General features: G+C 42.2%; 1 protein-coding gene across 1 annotated transcript in view; it reads right to left on the minus strand.

The window, feature by feature from the left end:
* LOC308403873 (uncharacterized protein) overlaps positions 1-15,927 on the minus strand; it is a 381,166-nt gene extending 365,239 nt beyond the window's left edge. The window contains exon 1 of the mRNA XM_080893669.1: positions 15,845-15,927. The gene's annotated coding sequence lies outside the window, so the exon portion shown is untranslated. The remainder of the gene's footprint in view (positions 1-15,844) is intronic.
* Between the last annotated feature and the right edge of the window lie 3,850 nt (positions 15,928-19,777).

Genomic DNA, 19,777 nt, shown 5'->3' on the forward strand with positions numbered 1-19,777 from the left:
CATGTTAAATTGCGGAGCTTTTGAGTTTTCACAATAGTATGAGGCCGTGGCGCCATGGCGAATTTCGATGACTCGCCATGAAAATCTTATTGCCTCTCATTTTGTCATACATGTTCCGATCTGGACCAAAGAGCACACATATGATAAGGCTCCACCCCTGAACATATTTCAACTGCCATATTTGACATCAAGGACAGCGCCACCTAGTGGGAACAGGAAATGTCATGTTTTACACTTTGGGGTACAGTATAGTGATGGGTGACATCTGCAGCCTCAAATTTCTCCAGGAAAGCCTTAAGGAGTTGGTCTTGGGTTACAGTGAAAACTGTGAGTTTTCGCGAAAGGGTGTGACCCCAGCAGCATGGCGAACTTTGATGTCACGCCATGAAGAAACAAATTAGTATAACTCAATGAAATCCAGTCTGATCAGTACCAGACTTTACAGGCATGATGTCAGACCCACCCTGAACAGATTGATGTGTCCATTGTCGGAAATACGGACAGCGCCACCTAGTGGCAACAGGAAATGTCATGGCTTTAATTTTGTTGTACTGATTTTCACAGGTTCATCGTGACCACCTCAAAAGCGGTGAATATCAACATCAGTCCCTCGTGATGCTTCAGTGCAAAAATTGTGACTTTAAACTGAACGGCGCACCCTGGTGGCAACGCGGTTCACCATGAAAGATGAAGTGGCCTTTGAGGGGCTTGGAAAGTTTATAGAGGCTTGAAATTTGGCACACACCTCCAAATGGATGTAGGCTTTGTTGTCATGTGATCATTTTCATTGAATAGCTCGAAATTGCTCCACAGCGCCCCCTACAAAATTTCAAAACAACAGCCCCTGCTCTGTGTTTCATCTATGAGTCTGAAACCTGGTAAGCTTATGGAAAATATCAAGATGTACAAAAAAGTCTCTTGGAGCAATATCCCAAATCCAACAGGAAGTCAGCCATTTTAAAATTAATGTGTAATTTTGGCGACATTTTCCCCTCTTTTCAGGCTTCATACTTTGACGAACTCCTCCAAGGGATTTCATCATATTGAACCATTCTCCAGGGTGTGGAATCTAAAGACCTTTGTGATGTTAAATTGCGAAGCTTTTTACGTTCAAGGAAACGGGGTGGTCATGGCGGCACGTGGAGTTTCAATCACTGGCCAAAAAGCAGTAATCTGCTGTCACTCAAAGACACAAAGTCCAATCTCTCCCAAAGGTCGCAGGCGTGATGAGACTCGAGCTCGGAAATGTTTGTTATTCCCTTTGTCTATAATGGTTAGAGCGCCACCTAGTGGGACGACTATAATGATGACTTAATGAGATGAAATGTTAGCTGGTGGTTAAATGCATGAATTCCATCAATGTGACATCAGATCGGACGTGCTGGTTTCAGGTGTTGGGCGTGGCTCGACACGCCGGGGGTGCGAGGGCCCTCATAACGCTGCTTGCAGCTTTAATTAGGGCCCGAGCACTGATAGTGCGAAGGCCCTATTGTAATTGCTCTGTTTATTAGGGCCCGAGCACTGACAGTGCGAAGGCCCTATTGTAATTGCTCTGTTTATTATTATTATTATTATTATTATTATTATTATTATTATTATTCCGGCAAATGAATTGGCCGTTTGAGGGCCTAAACATGCTCGAAAACTCATGAAATTTTGCACACGCGTCAGGTCTGGTGAAAATTTACGTATTTTAATGTTCTCAGACATGGCCAGGGAAAATTAGCTCAGTAGCGCCACCTAGAAAAATGAAAAACGCGAGCCCCCGGTATGGGTATGACCTACATGTTTGAAAGTCGGTACACCTATATAACGTTCAGAGTCAAACAAAAAAGTCTATTATGGCAATGTCCTAAACCCAACAGGAAGTCCGCCATTTTGGATTGAAGGTGACATTTTGGGTCTGATTTTACCGTTTCCATGCCTTGTACTTTAACGAACTCCTCCTTGGGATTTGGTCCTATAAACTTCAAATTTGGACAGTGTCAACTACACCCTTGTGCCATGTTAAATTGCGGAGCTTTTGAGTTTTCACAATAGTATGAGGCCGTGGCGCCATGGCGAATTTTGATGACTCGCCATGAAAATCTTATTGCCTCTCATTCTGTCATACATGTTCCGATCTGGACCAAAGAGCACACATATGATAAGGCTCCACCCCTGAACATATTTCAACTGCCATATTTGACATCAAGGACAGCGCCACCTAGTGGGAACAGGAAATGTCATGTTTTACACTTTGGGGTACAGTATAGTGATGGGTGACATCTGCAGCCTCAAATTTCTCCAGGAAAGCCTTAAGGAGTTGGTCTTGGGTTACAGTGAAAACTGTGACTTTTCGCAAAAGGGTGTGACCCCAGCAGCATGGCGAACTTTGATGTCACGCCATGAAGAAACAAATTAGTATAACTCAATGAAATCCAGTCTGATCAGTACCAGACTTTACAGGCATGATGTCAGACCCGCCCTGAACAGATTGATGTGCCCATTGTCGGAAATACGGACAGCGCCACCTAGTGGCAACAGGAAATGTCATGGCTTTAATTTTGTTGTACTGATTTTCACAGGTTCATCTTGGCCACCTCAAAAGCGGTGAATATCACCATCAGTCCCTCGTGATGCTTCAGTGCAAAAATTGTGAGTTTAAACTGAACGGCGCACCCTGGTGGCAACGCTGTTCAACATGAAAGATGAAGTGGCTTTTGAGGGTCTTGGCAAGTTTATAGAGGCTTGAAATTTGGCACACACCTCCAAAGGGATGAAGGCTTTGTTGGCATGTGATCGTTTTCATTGAATAGCGCGAAATTGCTCCACAGCGCCCCCTACAAAATTTCAAAACCACAGCCCCTGCTCTGTGTTCTATGTATGATTCTGAAACCTGGTAAGGTTATAGGAGATATCAAGATGTACAAAAAAGTCTCTTGGAGCAATATCCCAAATCCAACAGGAAGTCAGCCATTTTAAAATTAATGTGTAATTTTGGCAACATTTTCCCCTCTTTCCAGGCACCGTTCTTTGACGAACTCCTCCAAGGGATTTCATCATATTGAACCAATCTCCAGTGTGTGGAATCTAAAGACCTTTGTGATGTTAAATTGCGAAGCTTTTTACGTTCAGTGAAACGGGGTGGTTATGGTGGCACTTAGAGTTTGAATCACTCGCCAAAAAGCAGTAATCTGCTGTCACTCAAAAACACAATGTCCAATCTCTCCCAAACGTCAGATCGGAGGTGCTGGTTTTAGGTGTTGGGCTTGGCTCGACGCGCCGGGGGTGCGAGGGCCCTCGTAACGCTGCTTGCAGCTTTAATTATTATTAGGGCCCGAGCACCGAGAGTGCGAAGGCCCTATTGTATCTGCTCCGTTTCTTATTATTATTATTATTATTATTATTATTATTCACCCCAAACAAGGGCCTTTTTGAGGGCCTAAACATGCTCAAAAACTCATGAAATTTTGCACACATGCCAGGTCTGGTGAAAAATTTTGTATTTTAATGGTTTTACATATGAGCACTGGGAAATGGCTCTAGAGCGCCACCTATGCCTTGTTAAATGCAGCCCTACGACCACATCGTTTGAGCTACATGTATGAAATTTGGCACACATGTGTATCATGCCAAGACGAACAAAAAAGTCTGTGGGACCATTGACGCAAACCCAACAGGAAGTCCGCCATTTGGAAGAGAAGGTGACATTTTGGCTCTAATTTTGCCATTTCCATGCCTCGAACTTTTGCGAACTCCTCCTTGGGGTTTCATTTCATAACCTTCAAATTTGGACAGTGTCAACTACACCCTTGTGCCATGTTAAATTGCGGAGCTTTTGAGTTTTCACAATACTATGAGGCCGTGGCGCCATGGCGAATTTCGATGACTCGCCATGAAAATCTTATTGCCTCTCATTTTGTCATACATTTTCTGACCTTGACCAAAGTGAACACATATGACAAGGCTCCACCCCTGAACATATTTCAACTGCCATATTTGACACCAGGGACAGCGCCACCTAGTGGGAACAGGAAATGTCATGTTTTACACTTTGGGGTACAGTATAGTGATGGGTGACACCTGCAGCCTCAAATTTCTCCAGGAAAGCCTTAAGGAGTTGGTCTTGGGTTACAGTGAAAACTGTGACTTTTCGCAAAAGGGTGTGACCCCAGCAGCATGGCGAACTTTGATGTCACGCCATGAAGAAACAAATTAGTATAACTCAATGAAATCCAGTCTGTTCAGTACCAGACTTTACAGGCATGATGTCAGACCCGCCCTGAACAGATTGATGTGCCCATTGTCGGGAATACGTACAGCGCCACCTAGTGGCAACAGGAAATGTCATGGCTTTAATTTTGTTGTACTGATTTTCACAGGTTCATCGTGGCCACCTCAAAAGCAGTGAATATCAACATCAGTCCCTCGTGATGCTTCAGTGCAAAAATTGTGACTTTAAACTGAACGGCGCACCCTGGTGGCAACGCGGTCCACCAGGAAAGATGAAGTGGCTTTTGAGGGGCTTGGAAAGTATATAGAGGCTTTAAATTTAGCACACCCCTCCAAATGGATGAAGGCTTTGTTGTCATGTGATCATTTTTATTGAATAGCGCGAAATGGCTCCACAGCGCCCCCTACAAAATTTCAAAACCACAGCCCCAGCTCTGTGTTTTATGTATGAGTCTGAAACCTGGTAAGCTTATAGGAGATATCAAGATGTACAAAAAAGTCTCTTGGAGCAATATCCAAAATCCAACAGGAAGTCAGCCATTTTAAAATTAATGTGCAATTTTGGCAACATTTTCCCCTCTTTCCAGGCATCGTTCTTTGACGTACTCCTGCAAGGGATTTCATCAGATTGATGCGATCTCCTGTGTGTGGAATCTAAAGACCTTTGTGATGTTAAATTGCGAAGCTTTTTACATTCAGGGAAACGGGGTGGTCATGGCGGCACGTGGAGTTTCAATCACTCGCCAAAAAGCAGTAATCTGCTGTCACTCAAAAACACAATGTCCAATCTCTCCCAAAGCTCATAGGCGTGATGAGACTCGAGCTCGGAAATGTTTGTTATGCCATTTGTGCATAAGGGTTAGAGCGCCACCTAGTGGAACGACTAACAAATCATGAATGAATGAGTTGAAATGTTAGCTGGTGGTTAAATGCATGAATTCCATCAATGTGACATGAGATCGGACGTGCTGGTTTTAGGTGTTGGGCGTGGCTCGACGCGCCGGGGGTGCGAGGGCCCTCATAACGCTGCTTGCAGCTTTAATTATTATTATTATTATTATTTCGGCAAATGAATTGGCCGTTTGAGGGCCTAAACATGCTCGAAAACTCATGAAATTTTGCACACGCGTCAGGTCTGGTGAAAATTTACGTATTTTAATGTTCTCAGACATGGCCAGGGAAAATTAGCTCAGTAGCGCCACCTAGAAAAATGAAAAACGCGAGCCCCCGGTATGGGTATGACCTACATGTTTGAAAGTCGGTACACCTATATAATGTTCAGAGTCGAACAAAAAAGTCTATTATGGCAATGTCCTAAACCCAACAGGAAGTCCGCCATTTTGGATTGAAGGTGACATTTTGGCTCTGATTTTACCATTTCCATGCCTCGAACTTTGACGAACTCCTCCTTGGGGTTTGATTTCATAACCTTCATATTTGGTCAGTGCCAACTACACCCTTGTGCCATGTTAAATTGCGGAGCTTTTGAGTTTTCACAATACTATGAGGCCGTGGCGCCATGGCGAATTTCGATGACTCGCCATGAAAATCTTATTGCCTCTCATTTTGTCATACATGTTCTGATCTGGACCAAAGAGCACACATATGATAAGGCTCCACCCCTGAACATATTTCAACTGCCATATTTGACATCAAGGACAGCGCCACCTAGTGGGAACAGGAAATGTCATGTTTTACACTTTGGGGTACAGTATAGTGATGGGTGACACCTGCAGCCTCAAATTTCTCCAGGAAAGCCTTAAGGAGTTGGTCTTGGGTTACAGTGAAAACTGTGACTTTTCGCAAAAGGGTGTGACCCCAGCGGCATGGCGAACTTTGATGTCACGCCATGAAGAAACAAATTAGTATAACTCAATGAAATCCAGTCTGATCAGTACCAGACTTTACAGGCATGATGTCAGACCCACCCTGAACAGATTGATGTGCCCATTGTCAGGAATATGAAGAGCGCCACCTAGTGGCAACAGGAAATGTTATGTCTTACACTTTGTTGTACTGATTTTCACAGGTTCATTGTGGCCACCTCAAAAGCGATGAATATCACCATCAGTCCTTCTTGATGCTGCAGTGCGAAAATTGTGACTTTAAACTGAACGGCGCACCCTGGTGGCAACGCTGTTCACCATGAAAAATGAAGTGGCTTTTAAGGGGCTTGGAAAGTTTATAGAGGCTTGAAATTTGGCGCACACCTCCAATGTGCATAAGGCTTTGTTGTTATGTGATCATTTTCATTGAATAGCGCAAAATGGCTCCACAGCGCCCCCTACAAAATTTCAAAACAACAGCCCCTGCTCTGTGTTTCATCTATGAGTCTGAAACCTGGTAAGCTTATGGAAAATATCAAGATGTACAAAAAAGTCTCTTGGAGCAATATCCCAAATCCAACAGGAAGTCAGCCATTTTAAAATTAATGTGTAATTTTGGCGACATTTTCCCCTCTTTTCAGGCTTCATACTTTGACGAACTCCTCCAAGGGATTTCATCATATTGAACCATTCTCCAGTGTGTGGAATCTAAAGACCTTTGTGATGTTAAATTGCGAAGCTTTTTACGTTCAAGGAAACGGGGTGGTCATGGCGGCACGTGGAGTTTCAATCACTCGCCAAAAAGCAGTAATATGCTGTCACTCAAAGACACAAAGTCCAATCTCTCCCAAAGGTCACAGGCGTGATGAGACTCGAGCTCGGAAATGTTTGTTATGCCCTTTGTCTATAATGGTTAGAGAGCCACCTAGTGGGACGACTATACTCATGGTTGAACCAAATGAAATGTTAACTGGTGGTTAAATGCATGAATTCCATCAATGTGACATCAGATCGGACATGCTGGTTTCAGGTGTTGGGCATGGCTCGACACGCCGGGGGTGCGAGGGCCCTCATAACGCTGCTTGCAGCTTTAATTAGGGCCCGAGCACTGACAGTGCGAAGGCCCTATTGTAATTGCTCTGTTTATTATTATTATTATTATTATTTCGGCAAATGAATTGGCCGTTTGAGGGCCTAAACATGCTCGAAAACTCATGAAATTTTGCACACATGCCAGGTCTGGTGAAAAATTTTGTATTTTAATGGTTTTACATATGAGCACTGGGAAATGGCTCTACAGCGCCACCTATGCCTTGTTAAATGCAGCCCTACGACCACATCGTTTCAGCTACATGTATGAAATTTGGCACACATGTGTATCATGCCGAGTCGAACAAAAAAGTCTGTGGGCCCATTGATGCAAACCCAACAGGAAGTCCGCCATTTGGAAGAGAAGGTGACATTTTGGCTCTAATTTTGCCATTTCCATGCCTCGAACTTTTGCGAACTCCTCCTTGGGATTTGGTTGTATAAGCTTCATCTTTGGTCAGTGTCAACTACACACCTGGGCCATGTTAAATTGCGGAGCTTTTGAGTTTTCACAATACTATGAGGCCGTGGCGCCATGGCGAATTTCGATGACTCGCCATGAAAATCTTATTGCCTCTCATTTTGTCATACATTTTCTGACCTTGACCAAAGTGAACACATATGATAAGGCTCCACCCCTGAACATATTTCAACTGCCATATTTGACACCAGGGACAGCGCCACCTAGTGGGAACAGGAAATGTCATGTTTTACACTTTGGGGTACAGTATTGTGATGGGTGACACCTGCAGCCTCAAATTTCTCCAGGAAAGCCTTAAGGAGTTGGTCTTGGGTTACAGTGAAAACTGTGACTTTTCGCAAAAGGGTGTGACCCCAGCAGCATGGCGAACTTTAATGTCACGCCATGAAGAAACAAATTAGTATAACTCAATGAAATCCAGTCTGTTCAGTACCAGACTTTACAGGCATGATGTCAGACCTGCCCTGAACAGATTGATGTGCCCATTGTCGGGAATACGTACAGCGCCACCTAGTGGCAACAGGAAATGTCATGGCTTTAATTTTGTTGTACTGATTTTCACAGGTTCATCGTGGCCACCTCAAAAGCGGTGAATATCAACATCAGTCCCTCGTGATGCTTCAGTGCAAAAATTGTGACTTTAAACTGAACGGCGCACCCTGGTGGCAACGCGGTCCACCATGAAAGATGAAGTGGCTTTTGAGGGGCTTGGAAAGTATATAGAGGCTTTAAATTTAGCACACCCCTCCAAATGGATGAAGGCTTTGTTGTCATGTGATCATTTTTATTGAATAGCGCGAAATGGCTCCACAGCGCCCCCTACAAAATTTCAAAACCACAGCCCCAGCTCTGTGTTTTATGTATGAGTCTGAAACCTGGTAAGCTTATAGGAGATATCAAGATGTACAAAAAAGTCTCTTGGAGCAATATCCAAAATCCAACAGGAAGTCAGCCATTTTAAAATTAATGTGCAATTTTGGCGACATTTTCCCCTCTTTTCAGGCTTCATACTTTGACGAACTCCTCCAAGGGATTTCATCATATTGAACCATTCTCCAGTGTGTGGAATCTAAAGACCTTTGTGATGTTAAATTGCGAAGCTTTTTACGTTCAAGGAAACGGGGTGGTCATGGCGGCACGTGGAGTTTCAATCACTCGCCAAAAAGCAGTAATCTGCTGTCACTCAAAGACACAAAGTCCAATCTCTCCCAAAGGTCGCAGGCGTGATGAGACTCGAGCTCGGAAATGTTTGTTATGCCATTTGTGCATAAGGGTTAGAGCGCCACCTAGTGGAACGACTAACAAATCATGAATGAATGAGTTGAAATGTTAGCTGGTGGTTAAATGCATGAATTCCATCAATGTGACATCACATCGGATGTGCTGGTTTTAGGTGTTGGGCGTGGCTCGACACGCCGGGGGTGCGAGGGCCCTCATAACGCTGCTTGCAGCTTTAATTAGGGCCCGAGCACTGACAGTGCGAAGGCCCTATTGTAATTGCTCTGTTTATTATTATTATTATTATTATTTCGGCAAATGAATTGGCCGTTTGAGGGCCTAAACATGCTCGAAAACTCATGAAATTTTGCACACATGCCAGGTCTGGTGAAAAATTTTGTATTTTAATGGTTTTACATATGAGCACTGGGAAATGGCTCTACAGCGCCACCTATGCCTTGTTAAATGCAGCCCTACGACCACATCGTTTCAGCTACATGTATGAAATTTGGCACACATGTGTATCATGCCGAGTCGAACAAAAAAGTCTGTGGGCCCATTGATGCAAACCCAACAGGAAGTCCGCCATTTGGAAGAGAAGGTGACATTTTGGCTCTAATTTTGCCATTTCCATGCCTCGAACTTTTGCGAACTCCTCCTTGGGATTTGGTTGTATAAGCTTCATCTTTGGTCAGTGTCAACTACACACCTGGGCCATGTTAAATTGCGGAGCTTTTGAGTTTTCACAATACTATGAGGCCGTGGCGCCATGGCGAATTTCGATGACTCGCCATGAAAATCTTATTGCCTCTCATTTTGTCATACATTTTCTGACCTTGACCAAAGTGAACACATATGATAAGGCTCCACCCCTGAACATATTTCAACTGCCATATTTGACACCAGGGACAGCGCCACCTAGTGGGAACAGGAAATGTCATGTTTTACACTTTGGGGTACAGTATTGTGATGGGTGACACCTGCAGCCTCAAATTTCTCCAGGAAAGCCTTAAGGAGTTGGTCTTGGGTTACAGTGAAAACTGTGACTTTTCGCAAAAGGGTGTGACCCCAGCAGCATGGCGAACTTTAATGTCACGCCATGAAGAAACAAATTAGTATAACTCAATGAAATCCAGTCTGTTCAGTACCAGACTTTACAGGCATGATGTCAGACCTGCCCTGAACAGATTGATGTGCCCATTGTCGGGAATACGTACAGCGCCACCTAGTGGCAACAGGAAATGTCATGGCTTTAATTTTGTTGTACTGATTTTCACAGGTTCATCGTGGCCACCTCAAAAGCGGTGAATATCAACATCAGTCCCTCGTGATGCTTCAGTGCAAAAATTGTGACTTTAAACTGAACGGCGCACCCTGGTGGCAACGCGGTCCACCATGAAAGATGAAGTGGCTTTTGAGGGGCTTGGAAAGTATATAGAGGCTTTAAATTTAGCACACCCCTCCAAATGGATGAAGGCTTTGTTGTCATGTGATCATTTTTATTGAATAGCGCGAAATGGCTCCACAGCGCCCCCTACAAAATTTCAAAACCACAGCCCCAGCTCTGTGTTTTATGTATGAGTCTGAAACCTGGTAAGCTTATAGGAGATATCAAGATGTACAAAAAAGTCTCTTGGAGCAATATCCAAAATCCAACAGGAAGTCAGCCATTTTAAAATTAATGTGCAATTTTGGCGACATTTTCCCCTCTTTTCAGGCTTCATACTTTGACGAACTCCTCCAAGGGATTTCATCATATTGAACCATTCTCCAGTGTGTGGAATCTAAAGACCTTTGTGATGTTAAATTGCGAAGCTTTTTACGTTCAAGGAAACGGGGTGGTCATGGCGGCACGTGGAGTTTCAATCACTCGCCAAAAAGCAGTAATCTGCTGTCACTCAAAGACACAAAGTCCAATCTCTCCCAAAGGTCGCAGGCGTGATGAGACTCGAGCTCGGAAATGTTTGTTATGCCATTTGTGCATAAGGGTTAGAGCGCCACCTAGTGGAACGACTAACAAATCATGAATGAATGAGTTGAAATGTTAGCTGGTGGTTAAATGCATGAATTCCATCAATGTGACATCACATCGGATGTGCTGGTTTTAGGTGTTGGGCGTGGCTCGACACGCCGGGGGTGCGAGGGCCCTCATAACGCTGCTTGCAGCTTTAATTAGGGCCCGAGCACTGACAGTGCGAAGGCCCTATTGTAATTGCTCTGTTTATTATTATTATTATTATTATTTCGGCAAATGAATCGGCCTTTTGAGGGCCTAAACATGCTCGAAAACTCTGGAAATTTTGCGCACGCGTCAGGTCTGGTGAAAATTTACGTATTTTAATGGTTTTACATATGAGCACTGGGAAATGGCTCTAGAGCGCCACCTATGCCTTGTTAAATGCAGCCCTACGACCACATCGTTTCAGCTACATGTATGAAATTTGGCACACATGTGTATCATGCCAAGACGAACAAAAAAGTCTGTGGGCCCATTGACGCAAACCCAACAGGAAGTCCGCCATTTTGGATTGAAGGTGACATTTTGGCTCTGATTTTACCGTTTCCATGCCTTGTACTTTAACGAACTCCTCCTTGGGATTTGGTCGTATAAGCTTCAAATTTGGACAGTGTCAACTACACCCTTGTGCCATGTTAAATTGCGGAGCTTTTGAGTTTTCACAATACTATGAGGCCGTGGCGCCATGGCGAATTTCGATGACTCGCCATGAAAATCTTATTGCCTCTCATTCTGTCATACATGTTCCAATCTGGACCAAAGAGCACACATATGATAAGGCTCCACCCCTGAACATATTTCAACTGCCATATTTGACCTCAAGGACAGCGCCACCTAGTGGGAACAGGAAATGTCATGTTTTACACTTTGGGGTACAGTATAGTGAAGGGTGACATCTGCAGCCTCAAATTTCTCCAGGAAAGCCTTAAGGAGTTGGTCTTGGGTAACAGTGAAAACTGTGAGTTTTCGCGAAAGGGTGTGACCCCAGCAGCATGGCGAACTTTGATGTCACGCCATGAAGAAACAAATTAGTATAACTCAATGAAATCCAGTCTGATCAGTACCAGACTTTACAGGCATGATGTCAGACCCGCCCTGAACAGATTGATGTGCCCATTGTCGGAAATACGGACAGCGCCACCTAGTGGCAACAGGAAATGTCATGGCTTTAATTTTGTTGTACTGATTTTCACAGGTTCATCTTGGCCACCTCAAAAGCGGTGAATATCACCATCAGTCCCTCGTGATGCTTCAGTGCAAAAATTGTGAGTTTAAACTGAACGGCGCACCCTGGTGGCAACGCTGTTCAACATGAAAGATGAAGTGGCTTTTGAGGGTCTTGGCAAGTTTATAGAGGCTTGAAATTTGGCACACACCTCCAAATGGATGAAGGCTTTGTTGGCATGTGATCATTTTCATTGAATAGCGCGAAATTGCTCCACAGCGCCCCCTACAAAATTTCAAAACCACAGCCCCTGCTCTGTGTTTTATGTATGAATCTGAAACCTGGTAGGCTTATAGGAGATATCAAGATGTACAAAAAAGTCTCTTGGAGCAATATCCCAAATCCAACAGGAAGTCAGCCATTTTAAAATTAATGTGTAATTTTGGCAACATTTTCCCCTCTTTTCAGGCTTCATACTTTGACGAACTCCTCCAAGGGATTTCATCATATTGAACCATTCTCCAGTGTGTGGAATCTAAAGACCTTTGTGATGTTAAATTGCGAAGCTTTTTACGTTCAAGGAAACGGGGTGGTCATGGCGGCACGTGGAGTTTCAATCACTCGCCAAAAAGCAGTAATATGCTGTCACTCAAAGACACAAAGTCCAATCTCTCCCAAAGGTCACAGGCGTGATGAGACTCGAGCTCGGAAATGTTTGTTATGCCCTTTGTCTATAATGGTTAGAGAGCCACCTAGTGGGACGACTATACTCATGGTTGAACCAAATGAAATGTTAACTGGTGGTTAAATGCATGAATTCCATCAATGTGACATCAGATCGGACATGCTGGTTTCAGGTGTTGGGCATGGCTCGACACGCCGGGGGTGCGAGGGCCCTCATAACGCTGCTTGCAGCTTTAATTATTATTATTATTATTATTCCGGCAAATGAATCGGCCTTTTGAGGGCCTAAACATGCTCGAAAACTCATGAAATTTTGCACACGCGTCAGGTCTGGTGAAAATTTACGTATTTTAATGTTCTCAGACATGGCCAGGGAAAATTAGCTCAGTAGCGCCACCTAGAAAAATGAAAAACGCGAGCCCCCGGTATGGGTATGACCTACATGTTTGAAAGTCGGTACACCTATATAATGTTCAGAGTCGAACAAAAAAGTCTATTATGGCAATGTCCTAAACCCAACAGGAAGTCCGCCATTTTGGATTGAAGGTGACATTTTGGCTCTGATTTTACCATTTCCATGCCTCGAACTTTGACGAACTCCTCCTTGGGGTTTGATTTCATAACCTTCATATTTGGTCAGTGCCAACTACACCCTTGTGCCATGTTAAATTGCGGAGCTTTTGAGTTTTCACAATACTATGAGGCCGTGGCGCCATGGCGAATTTCGATGACTCGCCATGAAAATCTTATTGCCTCTCATTTTGTCATACATGTTCCGATCTGGACCAAAGAGCACACATATGATAAGGCTCCACCCCTGAACATATTTCAACTGCCATATTTGACATCAAGGACAGCGCCACCTAGTGGGAACAGGAAATGTCATGTTTTACACTTTGGGGTACAGTATAGTGATGGGTGACATCTGCAGCCTCAAATTTCTCCAGGAAAGCCTTAAGGAGTTGGTCTTGGGTTACAGTGAAAACTGTGACTTTTCGCAAAAGGGTGTGACCCCAGCGGCGTGGCGAACTTTGATGTCACGCCATGAAGAAACAAATTAGTATAACTCAATGAAATCCAGTCTGATCAGTACCAGACTTTACAGGCATGATGTCAGACCCGCCCTGAACAGATTGATGTGCCCATTGTCGGAAATACGGACAGCGCCACCTAGTGGCAACAGGAAATGTCATGGCTTTAATTTTGTTGTACTGATTTTCACAGGTTCATCGTGGCCACCTCAAAAGCGGTGAATATCACCATCAGTCCCTCATGATGCTTCAGTGCAGAAATTGTGACTTTAAACTGAACGGCGCACCCTGGTGGCAACGCGGTCCACCATGAAAGATGAAGTGGCTTTTGAGGGGCTTGGAAAGTTTATAGAGGCTTGAAATTTGGCCCACGCCTCCAATGTGATGAAGACTTTGTTGTCATGTCATCACTTTCATTGAATAGCGCAAAATGGCTCCACAGCGCCCCCTACAATATTTCAAAATATCAGCCCCTGCTCTGTGGTTTATGTATGAATCTGAAACCTGGTAGGCTTATAGGAGATATCAAGATGTACAAAAAAGTCTCTTGGAGCAATATCCCAAATCCAACAGGAAGTCAGCCATTTTAAAATTAATGTGCAATTTTGGCAACATTTTCCCCTCTTTTCAGGCTTCATACTTTGACGAACTCCTCCTAGGGATTTCATCATATTGAACCATTCTCCAGTGTGTGGAATCTAAAGACCTTTGTGATGTTAAATTGCGAAGCTTTTTACGTCCAGGGAAACGGGGTGGTTATGGCGGTACTTAGAGTTTGAATCACTCGCCAAAAAGCAGTAATCTGCTGTCACTCAAAAACACAAAGTCCAATCTCTCCCAAACGTCTCAGGTGTGATTAGACTCGAGCTCGGAAGTGTTTGTTATGCCATTTGTACATAATGGTTAGAGCGCCACCTAGTGGAACGACTAACTAATCATGAATGAATGAGTTGAAATGTTAGCTGGTGGTTAAATGCATGAATTCCATCAATGTGACATCAGATCGGACGTGCTGGTTTTAGGTGTTGGGCGTGGCTCGACGCGCCGGGGGTGCGAGGGCCCTCATAACGCTGCTTGCAGCTTTAATTATTATTATTATTATTATTATTTTTTTTTTTTTTACTATTTAATTTGTAAAAATGTGTATACACACACACACACACACACACACACACACACACACACACACGTAGGAAAATATTTAGTATACACATCCAGAAATGCATACACTATTATATATTGTACATATATTTATTAGTTTCAGGTTGGCCATTCTTGTATTTTGCTCGTTTGTGTTGTTGTGTTTGCACATCTCTGTTGCTTGTGGGGCTCGCACACAAGAATTTCACTCGCATGTGCTGTGCCAGTGTGCCTGCACATGTGATGTGACAATAAAAGTGATTTGATTTGATTTGATTTGATTTGAGTTTTCCTCGCACACAAGTGGACACACTGGCACATTACTGGAAATATTAAGCACAATGAGCACAATCCATATTAGGTAGACTTTGTACTAGGATGTGCATCAGACGTTTGCCTTCTATTCTCTTCTGTCAGGAAAGTGACATAAAAAGAATACTCTGACACACTTGTTTTTGCAATAATGATGCTCCTGTTTTGTTTATAATAACAGATTTTTGTTGTGCTTTTCTAAAATTTGTCCAACTTCAACCTGCGGAAAGTTTAGTCTGCTTGTTTGTTTTTCAGTTTTTTTGCTTTGTTTGTTTCAGTGGAATTATTATGAGTTAGGTGTATGATATGAGTTGGGTTAAAGTAAACGCAATATAACCAGTTGTCAGAATGTATGCCAGCGTCAGAGGATGAGCTAGCTTGTCTCCATCCTGGCAAAGAGAAAGGTTCACATGAGCATCAGTAACCTTTATTTATCTAGCGTCAAGCTGTAGCTGAGAAAGTACTTCTATTTGCTACATTCAATATATATTGTTCTGCCTGTCACAAGATAAACAGTGCTAACGTCTTAGCTTCATTGCCACAGTAATGTGCTACTGCTAGCTATAGTTGACATTAAGTGAACCATTTAGCTTTAACCAACATAAACTTGACATTTCTGTGTTCAGCAGGGAATGTCAATATGCTACGTTGAAAGAACGCACTTACCTAGTTGTTTTTGTTTTGTTTTTTTAAGTTCCAGTTCGATGTTTCCCTTCTTAGCATTTTGGTGACTCAGATTCCCATCATCCCACATTCCAAGAGAGGTTCTGAGCATGTCCATTGTTAGTCCGATTAATCGTAATCTGACCAGTTTAGTTTAGTTTTTGTTTTGTTTGTTTTTTTACATCAGATTTGATTTTTTTTTTTAAATTAATATTATTATTTTACTTCACATTTCCAAATGAATTTGTAAATTAGGGTTAAAACAGTTCACTTTTTCTCCAGAAGCATTTGTCTGTCATTTATGCCATATACGATATACAATAATTCTGTAAAACTCTGTAAAAACCTATTTTTTTATGCTGAATATATTTCTTTTTTTTTTTTTTTTTTTTTGCTATTAATGTAATTTGTTAGCATTTAGGGAATTAAGGAACAGGCTGCTTCCATTGTAGATATAACCTTTATAGAAAGTGGCTGTGTGAAAAGGGTAAGTGCAGAAATTTGGATGCTTGAATTTACCTTGAGTCACTGAGTATATAGCCTATTTTGCTGTCCCTGGGGATAACATAAAACGTGGTTACTATTACAGTTATATATGAAGGCAATTTACTCAGTGTACAAGAATATAACAAATATCAATTTGGGACTTATATCATTTATATAATGCAGATTTTGCAGTGGGAATGGGTATAGTGAATACACAAATTGCACTAAGGAACAGTCGTCTCCCCCTCCCCCCACCCACCAAAAAAAAAAAAAAACTTTCTTGATGATATCATTTATATGATATAAATGATAAATGATGTGGTTCTTATTCTTTTTCTGCTGCTCCCTTTAGGGGTTGTCACAGCAGATCATCGCCCCCTGTCACATACTCTTCTTAGCATCCTTCTCTGTTACATCAGCCTTCTACATATCCTCCGTTAAAGCATCCGTGAATCTTCCCCATGGTCTTCTGCCCGGCAGCTCCATATTCAACTTTTCTTGACCAGTATAACCACTGTTCCTCCCCTCCACATGTCCATGCCCTACCAGTGACGCCTCTCTAACTTTGAATCAAAATGCTCAACCTGAACTGTCTCTCTGATTAACTCATTTGTAATCTTGTCTTTCGTGGTCACTCCCAATGAAAATCTTAATATTTTCAATTCTGCCAACTCTGCCTTGGCCTCCTGTTTTTCTGTGAGTACTACCGTCTCCAAAACACATATTATGGCAGGTCTTGCTACCAATTTGTAAATCTTCCCTATTGTTTTGTGCTATTCTTATTTTGCAAATCACTAGCGAGAATAGTCTCCACCCACTAAACCCTGCCTCCATTCTCTTGTTCTTTTGCTTATTTAAAGGTATTTAAACTCACCTGCCTTCACTACCTCTGCTCCTTGCAGCTTTACTGTTACACCCATCTCACTCTCATTCACACACATGTATTTTGGCTTCTACTGACTTTCATTTGGCTTCTCCCCAGAGCATACCTCCACCCCTCCAGGTTCTCTTCCGCCTGCTCCTTATTCTCACTGCTGATCACAATCTCTTCTGTAAAGATAAGGCTAACCTCATCTGTTAACCTGTCCATCACCATTGCAAACAAAAAGGGGTTTAGAGCAGAAGCATGATGTAATCCCACCCCACATCCTGAACCCATTGGTCACACCTACTGCACACCTCACCACTTTCCTGCTGTCCTCATACATGTCCTGTACCACCCTCATATTCCTTTCTGCCATGTCTGACTTTCTAATGCAGTAGTTGTATGTTTTCTCTAGATCTACAAACACACTGAGCATTTCCTTCCTTTAATTTCCCTTGGGATTAATAAAATATTCTGATTCAGATTCTGAAGTATTCTTGCTCTATTTCCTCTGTCCACCAGATATACCAGAATACCATCTGATGCTGCCTAGCTACATTGTCCCCTGACACAAACTTGCAGCCTCTTATCTATTTCGGATTGCATCTTCTGGATAAGATATAGTCCACCTCTATGCATCTTCCTCTACTCTTACACATCACCCTATGTTTCTCCTTCTTCTTAAAGCATGAATTTACCACAGCCATTTCCATACAATACCTAGGGAATGCACACTGACAACATTCAACATCATGCCTTCGATTTCCAACATCAAACTTATGATCAACACTTCACACCGACAACACTATTCACATGGTCTTCCAAGATTACCTCTACTCCCTTTTCTCTTTCTCCCTCACATATTTTCTCAATCACCTCTTCCTTTGTCTTTGGCCAACACAGTTTCTAATAACACCCTGTTGGCAAACAGCACCAGAGGTGGTTGTTAACCCCAACCAATTTGGTATGGAAATCTCATCCTTTATGAGCTACATGTTTCATTTGGCTAAGATTTTACATTGCATGCCTTTTCTGACGCAATCATCCCCATTTATCTCTGCTGACCACCCAGGTCCCTAATGGTGGGTGAGGCCCTGTCAAGCCTGGAATTAAACATTTGTTCTAGTTTACAACTTTTTAAAATTCCAAGTAATTAAAGTCTAAATTAAATTGTCTGAAGCATTGGTTGGGTGATTTAAGTTTGATTCTAAAAAATACTGGAGGCTCTTTCATGACAGTGGATTAGTCCACCACATACTTGGACTTCGCATCACAGCTAATTTATTCCATCCACTTGACTGCTCATGTGCACTGTGAGTTGTGTCTTTCCCCATTAAAGCTATTTCAGGGTATTAAAATAAAGAAGAGAAAGCAAGGAGACAGAAAGAAAGCAAACTGAGGGAAGTCAGATATTAACAAATGTCTTCCAAAGAGAAAGAAAGTGGTGAACACCACACAACTAACAGGTTAAGATTGAATTAGCTAAGAGGAGTTGTTAATGACAGTGAGTCAATGTAATATGTGACACTGTATCTATTAAAATGTTCTAGCACAACAACAAAAAGGCAGATAATGGAGTAACAGTAGGTCCATCTCCAAATGATATGACCTCATGTTGTGGCAACTAAAAGTTATTCCAAGCAATCATTTGTATCAATAGAAGTTCCAATAGATAGCTTAGCAACACTAACAGCAAGTACCATTAAAGACCAGTGGTTTTTAGCTGGTGTGCCATGAGGTCAGCAAGCCATTTTGGTGAACGTAGTGCAGGCAGTGAACCCAGGCTGATAAAATTTATTTTTAGAATATCACAATGGCACTGTTCCTTAATTTAAAAAAATAAATAATTTTAGTTTGTTGGTAGTTATTTTTTATGGCAATTCATGTGTTCATTACTGTCAGGCAGCTTACTAACATGAACAGTCAGCGATGTTGAGTCAGTGTACAGTCAGTGATTACTTAATTATTCAGTGCCCACGAGACCATTAGACTACTGTATAACTTTTGTATTTGTATTAACATTAAAAGAACACTTACAGAGAATGGCTATAGCAGACCATAAACCTAGTTTAAAGCAATGCATTTTAATATACTGCTATTAGGTGTACTCAGCCAAGGTACTATTATTATAGTGTTATAGTGTCATAGACACAAATACGTTTTAAGAATTATCAAAACAGAAATCAAGACAATGAAACTATTTACAGTTATTATGCTGTGTATTAGGCTGTCCGCTGTTTAAGAAGCTAACATCAAACCTGTATGCTTCATTCTAGCAGAGGGTCTGTCTATGTTGCAGGTAGTGAGCAAGAAGACAAGAAAGAAGATGACAGAAAAAAGAGAGGAAAATGAAGGTTTCCCTGAGCCCGGTGGAAAGAATGACAATAGAGAAAATGGTATTAGAAAACAGCTTTTAAAAAAATAAGATTGCATTTTAAGTTTGTTTTCATTTTTTTTAATATCACGGAAATAAAACCTAATTAAAATTTGCAAAAAATCATACAATCTTGAAATTGATATGCAAAGCAACACTCATGTAACTATAAAGTAATTGTGGACACGATGGTGAAATAAAAGTTGAACTG

Source organism: Rhamphochromis sp. 'chilingali' (genome assembly GCF_963969265.1).
Source record: "Rhamphochromis sp. 'chilingali' genome assembly, chromosome: 10".
NCBI lineage: Eukaryota > Metazoa > Chordata > Actinopteri > Cichliformes > Cichlidae > Rhamphochromis > Rhamphochromis sp. 'chilingali'.